The sequence below is a fragment of the Cnephaeus nilssonii genome (assembly GCF_951640355.1).
Source record: "Cnephaeus nilssonii genome assembly, chromosome: 3".
In the NCBI taxonomy this organism is placed as follows: Eukaryota; Metazoa; Chordata; class Mammalia; order Chiroptera; family Vespertilionidae; genus Cnephaeus; species Cnephaeus nilssonii.
The window spans coordinates 76,868,228-76,876,287 of NC_137074.1; positions in this window are offsets into that span (position 1 = coordinate 76,868,228).

Sequence of the window (8,060 nt, forward strand, 5' to 3'; positions counted from 1 at the left end):
AAGACTATGGCAGCCACATCTCCTTATTGAGTAGAACAGCCCAAGTGGCAAACCTCTTGAGATAGGGAACCAAGCCACCTGTTGAGGTGGCATGAAAGGAATCTGGACCTCAAAATCATTTCGGTTAAATCCACTAGGCCCAATAAGTGAAAAATAAACTTTTACTATATAAAGTCATGGTACTGGCTTTACTGAGGTAGCCTGGAACTGAACCCATACTATCTTTGCGGTATGTCTGTCTACATACTGCAGAGAGGTGATTTTAAAAACTGATCAACTTGTACACTTAAGATTGCTGTTTTCACTACATTTTAATTTATATTGATGCAAAAACATACAGGCAGAAATGGAGAATCATTCAGTAGTCATGGAGATAAGAATGTTTTATTTAAAAATATTTCCCCCCTCTCAACCATGTCACTGATGACCAATCAGGATTGTGATGGCTGGCTCGTTCCAGGTGGAAGGTGTGTCATGGGGTCTGTTATGGCCAAGGGCTCCATCCCTGTTGGATGGTCCATGGAGGCACTGCGGTCCTCTGTAGAGCCGGGCTTTGGGCCCATCCTTGGGAAGCTGGGTGAGGAGGCGGTGCAGCTGCTGCCCCATGGCTCGAGTCCACGCTTCCTGGTCCATGTCCTCCAGTGGGAGATATTGGCCTTTTCACCTGTCTTCGCTTCTTGGTGGATCTCGTATTTATAGTTAGGCTTGTTCTGTCTGTTCGGAGTCGACTTTATGTAAGACGTGAAGCGCAGCCGGCAGAAGCCCTGGCCGCACAGGTTGAGGGGAAATGCCAGCTCATTGACCAGTTGAGCGCAGCTGAAGAGGAGTGCACGGAGATCCAGTCATCCTTAGAGGATGGCAGGAGTGAGAAACAGGCATTAAGTATACCCAGCCTTGCCGACGCTTGCAGAGAGGTCATCATGACCTACAGGAAGCGGAAGCAGGGGGTTACATCCCTGGCTCACGAACTGAAGGGTGAGAGATCCAAATGCTCCAGGCAAGAGGCGGAGATGGCGGAAATGCTAAAGATGCTGAGGTCCCTGGAAGAGGTCGTGAAAATCTCCACTTCACAAGCTGCTTTTCCAAACCTGCCCAGGATGCCAGGAGCCACGCCCTGATGGTCCCCTCCTCAGGAGTGCACCCGAGTCTTAAAGGAGCGCTGTTCCTCATCTCCACGTGGCCTCTCCAGCTGCCAGCTGTGCCGCCCACCTGGGCTTCCACCTGAGACCAGTGGATACCTCCCTAGGCTGGACTCTTCCTCCTCCACATGCTGTACACAGCGGTCAGCTCCTGCATGGATGATCCCTCCCAGTGTAAAGAACATAAGATTTGCTGCAACACACCAAGAAATGGGAGCTTCTCCATAGTCACAGAATGTTTGGATTCTCTCTTAGCAGCAATGATAGAAATGTACTTAAGAGATGCATCTTTGACTCAAACCAAATCTTCACCAAACTACATTTTTCAGATTTTTGTGATTGTTATATATATATATACTAGAGGCCCAGTACATGAAAATTCATGCACTGGAAGGGGGGTCCTTCAGCCCGGCCTGCCCCCTCTCACAGTCTGGGAGGGGAAGGCGACGCCCCCATCACACCTCTGCTGCTGCCATGCTGGCAGTGCAAGCCTCGGCCAGCCCTGGTTACCTGAGTCTCGGGTGGTCCTGGGCAGCTGGGCAGCCTCCATCTGAGGCTTGCCTGTGCCTTGGGCCGGCCCTGGGTGGCTGAGGGACTGTGGGGACTGGGGGACTCCAGAGCCAGGTGCGCAGCAGGGGCAGGTCCAGCCTTGCCATGTGCCTGCTGCCCCGGCAGGGCTGAGGGGACTGGGCGCCGCCATCTTGTGGCTGTGGGCACCGTCATCTTTGAGGGCGTGGCAGTTAATTAGCATATTCCCTTCTTATTAGCTGTGGGCACCGCCACCTTTGAGGGTGGAGCAGTCAATTAGCATATTCCCTCCTTATTGGCTGTGGGCACCACCATCTTTGTGACAGTGTGAGGGTCAATTTGCATATTCCCTCTTTATTAGGTAGGATATAGTAATCTTCTAAGTCTTAAATTAATTAACTGCACACCTGGCAAGTGCATTTGGCACTTAGCATAAAACATTATATTTTATTCTCAAATTAAATATTCTATTTTAATTTAAATATTGTAATTTAAAATATATATGCAGCTTTGCAGTAAAGATTTTTAATTGTCCAAAAAGTCACTTAAATTTGGAGGTTTGTACATCATTTAGTATTAATTATCCTATCTATAATAATAAAAGCACAATATGCTAATTAGACCAGACAGCCTAACAACCTTCTGGACAACCTTCCTGATGAAACCGTGGTGGCAGGGGCCAAGGCAGAGGCAGTTAGGGGTGATCAGGCAGGCAGGCGAGTGGCTAGGGGCAATCAGGCAGGCAGGCAAGTGGTTAGGGGCGATCAGGCAGGTGAGTGGTTAGGAGCCAGTGGTCCCAGATTGCGAGGGGTTGCAGGCCAGGCTGAGGGGGACCCCCCCCTGCCCTGTGCACGAATTTTGTGCTATGGGCCTCTAGTATAGTATTTATAAAATGGCATATATAGTATAGTTTTTTACCCCAAACTGAAGGAAATAAATTTTTAGGAAAAGACTACCTGCCCTAAAAAGGAAAGTTTATTTTGATTAAACTAGAGTCCTTTTGTTTATAAGTGTTAATAAATTATAAAACAAATGCATTAAACTCTTATAAAATAAAAATAGAAGAAAAAAAAGAAAGAAGAAAAAAGTGGAAGGCATCTGATTTCAAACTATATTACAAAACTATAGTAATCAAAACAGTATGGTGTTGCCATAACAACAGACACATAGAACATTGACCAATGGAACATAATAAACAGATACTAAATTCATACATATATGGTCAATTAATATTTGACAAGAGGGCCAAGAATACTCAATAGGGAAAGGATAGTCTCTGCATATATGGTATTGGGAAAATTAGATATTCTCATGCCAAAGAATGAAAATGGACCCCTAAATTACACTACTCACAAAAATTAACTCAAAATGGATTAGAGACTTAAACATAAAACCTGAAACTATAAAATCCTTTGAAAGTTGTAAGTCTTAAAAGTTTTTATCTCATACACACAAAATTATTACTATGTGAGGTGATGAATACATGTTAACTAATGTTATCATGGTAGACACTTTATAATAAACTCAATATATCAAGCCATCATGTTGTACACTTTAAACTTACACAATGATATATGTCAATCATTTCTCAATAAAGCTGGACAAAATGTTTTAATAAAATAGGAAAAAACAAAACGCAAATTGTAGCAAACACATACAATGAAATACTACTCAGCAATAAAGAATGAACTATTAGATGAATCTCTAATTATGCTTAGCAAAAGCAACTAGATAAAATAGAAGGGTTATGAAAGAGATGAGGAGCCTTTTGGGGATGGATGAATAAGTTCATTATCTCAACTACTGTGATGATTTTATAAACATGTACAATCATGCACTGCTTAATGAAGGGGATATATTCTGGGAAGTGCATTAAGCAATTTTGTCACTGTGCCAACATCATAGAGTGCACTTACACAATCCCAGATGATATACCTAGGCCAGTGGTCGGCAAACTGTGGCTCACGAGCCACATGCGGCTCTTTGGCCCCTTGAATGTGGCTCTTCCACAAAATACCACAGCCTGGGCGAGTCTATTTTGAAGAAGTGGCGTTAGAAGAAGTTTAAGTTCAAAATATTTGACTCTCAAAAGAAATTTCAATCATTGTACTGTTGATATTTGGCTCTGTTGACTAATGAGTTTGCCGACCACTGACCTAGGCTATATGGAATAGCATATAGCCTATTGCCCTTAGGCTACAAGCCTATACATCATGTTACTGTGCTTAATAATGTAGGCAATTATAACACAACTAGAGGCCCGGTGCATGAAATTCGTGCACGGCGGGGTGTGTCCCTCAGCCCAGCCTCCACCTCTCCAATCTGGGACCCCTCGAGGGATGTCCGACTTCCCGTTTAGGCCCGATCCTGGTAGGATCGGGCCTAAACGGGAAGTCGGACATCCCTCTCACAATCCAGGACTGCTGGCTCCCAACTGCTCGCCTGCCTGCCTGCCTGATTGCCCCTAACCGCTTCTGCCTGCCAGCCTGATTAATGCCTAACTGCTCCCCTGCCAGCCTGTTTGCCCCTAACTGTCCTCCTTTGCAGGCCTGGTCACCCCTAACTGCCCTCCCCTGCAGGCCTGGTCCCCCCCAACGGCCCTTTCCTGCAGGCCCGGTCACCCCCAATTTCCCTCCCCTGCTGGCCATCTTGTGGTGGCCATCTTGTGTCCACATGGGGGCAGCCATCTTGTGTGTTGGTGTGGAGGTCAATTTGCATATTATTCTTTTATTAGATAGGATTAGATAGGATAGAGGCCTGGTGCACAGTGGGGGCCGGCTGGTTTGCTGTGAAGGGTGTCCCGGTTCAGGGTGGGGGTTCCCTTGGGGTGTGGGGCGACCTGGGCGAGGGGCCTGTGGTGGTTTGCAGGCTGGCCACGCCCCCTGGTGACCCAAGCGGAGGCCCTGGTATCTGGGATTTATTTATCTTCTATAATTGAAACTTTGTAGCCTTAAGCGGAGGCCAAGGCAGGCCAGGGCTGCGAAAACTTGGCTTCCTCCATCGCCGGGGGCAACTCAAGCCTCCTGCTCTCTCCAGCTATGTGGCTGCCGCCATTTTTGTTGGGATTTATTTATCTTCTATAATTGAATCTTTGTAGCCTTAAGCGGATGCCAAGGCAGGCCAGGGCAGGCGGAAAGCTTGGCTTCCTCAAATTGTCAGTGAAACCCAAGCCTCCTGCTCTCTCTGTGGCCGCAGCCATCTTGGTTGGGTTAATTTGCATGCTCACTCCTGATTGGCTGGTGGGGGTGGCTTGTGGGTGTAATGGAGGTATGGTCAATTTGCATATTACTTTTTTTTATTAGATAGGATGGTATTTGTGTATCTAAATGTATCAAAACAGAAAAGGTACAGTAAAAAGGTATAAATCAGTGGTTGGCAAACTGCGGCTTGTGAGCCACATGTGGCTCTTTGGCCCCTTGAGTGTGGCTCTTCCACAAAATACCACGGCCTGGGCGAGTCTATGTGGCGTTAGGAGAAGTTTATGTTTAAAAAATTTGGCTCTCAAAAGAAATTTCAATCATTGTACTGTTGATATTTGGCTCTGTTGACTAATGAGTTTGCCGATCACTGGTAAATGATTAAAAATATGGTACAGCTGTAGAGGGCACTTAGCATAAAAGAGCTTTCAGGATCAGAAATTGCTCTGGGTAAAGTAGTGAGTGGTGAGTGAATGTGAATGCCTAGGACATATTGTACACTACTTCAGATTTTATAAAAACTGTAAACTTTGCCTTGCCAGGGTGGCTCAGTGGTTGAGCATTGACCTATGAACCAGGAGGTGGTTCCATTCCCAGTCAGGGCATAGGGGGCCTGCAGGAAGCAACTGATCAATGAGTCTCTCTCATCATTGATGTTTCTATCTCTCTCTCCCTCTCCCTTCCTCTCTGAAATCAATAAAAAAATATTTTAAAAACCTGTACACTTATGCTGCACTAAATTTAAAAAAACACAAAATTAAATCAAGCACAAGAGAATATGATTTGATCAAGTCACATGGTAAACATGAGATATATGAGATGCTGCTAGCATAACACAGCATATTGTTTCACAGCAAAAATTTTATAAGTATTTTTACACTCTAAAATATAATGAAAAGTACAGTAACACATATACCACTACAATTGTTTATCATCAAGTATTATGAACTGTACATAATTGTATGTGCTATTCACTTTTATAGGACTGACAATGCAGTAAGTTTACATGAACATCACCACAAACACATAATGCCTTTACAACAGTTATGTCACTATGCAATAGGAATTTTTCATCTCTATTATAATCTTACTAGAGGCCCAGTGCACGGGACCCCTCGGGGGATGTCTGACTGATGGCTTAGGCCTGCTCCCTGGGGGATTGGGCCTACGCTGGCAGCCAGACATCCCTCTGGTAGCCCAGGAGCCCTCAGGGGGAAGCAGGCCTAAGCCGTAGGTCAGACATCTTTAGCGCTGCACCACTGCTGCTGTGCTGGCCAGCCATGAGCCAGCTTCTGGCTGAGCAGAGCTCCCCCTGTGGAAGCACACTGACCACCAGGGGGCAACTCCTGTGTTGAGCGTCTGCCCCCTGGTGGTCAGTGCGCATCATAGAACTGGTCGTTCCTAGTCGTTCTGCCCAATTTTCATATTACCCTTTTATTATATAGGATGGGACCCCTGTTGTATATGCATGGGGTCCATTGTTGATCAAAATGTCATTATGCAGCAGATGATTGTATGTGTCAGACTTTATCAAACTGTCCACTTCATTTTTAAAAAATATTTTTATTGATTTCAGAGAGGAAGGGAGAGGGAGACACATCAATGGTGAGAATTATTAATTGGCTGCCTCCTGCATGCCCTACACTGGGGATTGAGCTCATAACCCAGGCATGTGACCTGGCCAGGGATAGAACCGTGACCTCCTGGTTCATAGGTGGACACTCAACCACTGAGCCATGCTGGCCAGGCTAAATTGTCACTTTAAGTAAGTGCAGTTCACAATATATCAATTATATTTCATTAAAAATTTTGTTAAAGTTCAAGTTTAGATATGTCATTTTTTTGTGATTTTCTACTCTAACCAATTATTTGATCAACCAACTATATTAGTCTGCTCAGGCTGCCATAACAAAATACCACTGATTGAGTGCTGGAAGCCAAGATCAACAATAATTAATACAAATGTGAGAAGTCCAGGCAGAAGGCTGAATAGGGCTTTGATATTCAGAAGGCTGAATGTCTGCATTGTTATTACCTGCTGCTGACTCAATGGCCGAAGGCAACCCCCCTAACCTGATAATCCTTTTACTGTTTACTAAACATTACCTTTGATATGCCTGTTTGCATTCCTAAAAGGCAATTGTATATTCTAGTAAATAAAAAGAAGATGGGTGAAGAGATTCAGTGGAGCTTAGTTCCTTGAACTAAGTTCATAGCGGGCTTCCCCCATAATTTCCAAGTTTATATTTCTTGTCTTGTGTATTAATTTGCGCGTCAGCCCTTTCTCCAGGCCTTTGAACCCAGGCCACGCGGGCTGTGGCCTCACAATTGAGTGGCTAAAACAGAAATGTATTTTCTCATATTTCTGGAAGCTGGAAGTCCAAGATCAAGGTACCAGCAAGGTTGGTTTCTGGTGAGAACTCTCTTCATGGGCCTGCAGATGAGTGTTTTGTTTTTTTTCCCCCCACTGTATCCTCCAATGGCCTTTCTTTCCTCTGGGTGTGCATGGAGAAAAAAAAATCTCTTGTATCTCTTCCTTTTCTTATAGGAACACCAGAAATATTGGGTTATCGTCCCACCCTTATGACCTCTTTTAACCTTAATTACCTCCTCAAGCCCTTCTCTCCAAATAGTTACATTGGGGTTAGACCTTCAACATATGAATTTGGCAGGGAATACAATCAGTCCATAACAGGAACAAACTACAGGTTCTAACTGTGTAAAATAAGAGGGCTTTTACCCAACTTATTCACTTACCTCTAGTACTTTTAGCATCTACTGTTTCAACAGCATTCTACAGTGTCACCTGTGCTCTTGGAGGGACCGCATCTGCTCTTCTCTACCCAGAGCATTTCAGTAACTATCCTGAAAGTAATTAAATCTATACCAAATGAAAGTAAATGAGCATTCTTTCCATTTCATATCCATTATCCATTTTCTTAAGGGTAGGACTATTTTATAGTAAATTCACTTACACGACAACATTACTCAGAACTTTCTTTGGTAGACTTCTGTCTGGAGTTTGTTCTGATTTTTAATTGCCCATTAATTATAAGCAAAACGAATAACAACCATTACTACTAATTATAATAAACAGATAATCACTCAAACAAATGTACAAACTTTTTATTTAGAATTAGAGACTCAAATACAAATTAAATAAGTACAATATATAAAGCCTTCATAAAAACAGACC